Consider the following 1275-nt stretch of genomic DNA (forward strand, 5'->3'; position numbering starts at 1 on the left):
GGGGGGGGAGGAGGAGGAGGAGGCAGCGGCGGCTAGCCAACCATCACTTCTGCAGAAAGCAGGAAAAATCCGCTTGGAAGCATTATAGATGTAGATGTCTATGCCTCATGACCGCTCAGCTGGTTTTAACTGTTTCAAGCAATCAGTAAGGCTTCCAAAACCAGAAATGACTTAGAGCTCTGTGTCAGACTCATCATCGCTCACTGTCTTTTCATAAAGTCACTTCTGGCTTATTGAGAAGAGAGCTGAGACTTACTGTTGATAATTCTACCATTCATAATTCAAGCTGCTGTTGCAAGCTGCTTTGATTTTTTCTGGTTGATAGCCAATGTCTCTCAATTTCCTAGGGTTTTTTTTTTTCCTTAAGAGTATTATTTGGGGGGACTGAGATGGAGAATGGGGTTAGCAAAGATCAACACTGCTTTAGTTGTGGTTAGCTCTAATTAGCCTGAGGTCTTCCTCTGCAGGGAAGCACTTTGCTACAAACTTCTCTTTCAATGCTGTGGATTTGATACTTTGCAAGGCAAAGTGAATTCCTGCATGTCTACAACAGAAATGGTTTGTTCCTTGCCATGACTTGGAAAATGGATGAATTGTTGTTGCCTTTTTGCCTTTCTGGTATGAGAATTGGAATCTTCTATTCCTCAAACTGGTTTTGATGTGGATCTGCCCCTTACCCAAGATAAAAGCAAAATACGTTCTAATGACCAAAGATAACTGTGCCATGGGGGGGGTCTACTTTCCACATATTTGAGAGGAAATTATGTATAATACTAGACAATAAGTCACGTTTAGAGATAAAATGCAAATTTGGGTCTCAGTTCTTATGTTAACGTCTTTGTGTCCTAGAACAGAGTTCAGCTGAACAAACTGCTTCATTGGTTCCAGCCTGTGAGGTTTTATTTCTGAAATAAACAAGAACCCAATAGAGAATGGTACACTAGACTTTGGAGACTTAGAAGGGGGTGGTGGGAGGGGGTGAGGGCTAAAAAAAACCACACATTGGATACAATATATACTATTCCCTGAGGTGTAAACTGAAATTTCCAACTTCACCACTATACAATTCATTCATGTCACCAAAAACTACTCAAAAGCTGTTAAAATAAAAAATGTATTTTTTAAAAAAAAGTAAAACACGAGCTAAAACTAAGAGGACTTACCTTGGATTTTATCATGTTTCCTGATGGGCAAATGGGTTTTCTTTCTATTTTTTACTTATTTGTATAATTGAGCATCTCTCTCTCTCTCTCTCTCTCTCTCTCTCTCTCTCTC

At 39.6% G+C, this 1275-nt stretch overlaps 1 protein-coding gene across 1 annotated transcript in view; it reads right to left on the reverse strand.

Annotated features, from left to right (window-relative positions):
- The window catches only part of FBP1 (fructose-bisphosphatase 1), a 33810-nt gene that overhangs the window by 11269 nt on the left and 21266 nt on the right, over positions 1–1275 (reverse strand). The gene's annotated exons all lie outside the window — the stretch shown is intronic.

This window comes from Sapajus apella, unplaced genomic scaffold (genome assembly GCF_009761245.1).
Source record: "Sapajus apella isolate SASKATOON/1434 unplaced genomic scaffold, GSC_monkey_1.0 scaffold158, whole genome shotgun sequence".
NCBI classification, from domain to species: domain Eukaryota; kingdom Metazoa; phylum Chordata; class Mammalia; order Primates; family Cebidae; genus Sapajus; species Sapajus apella.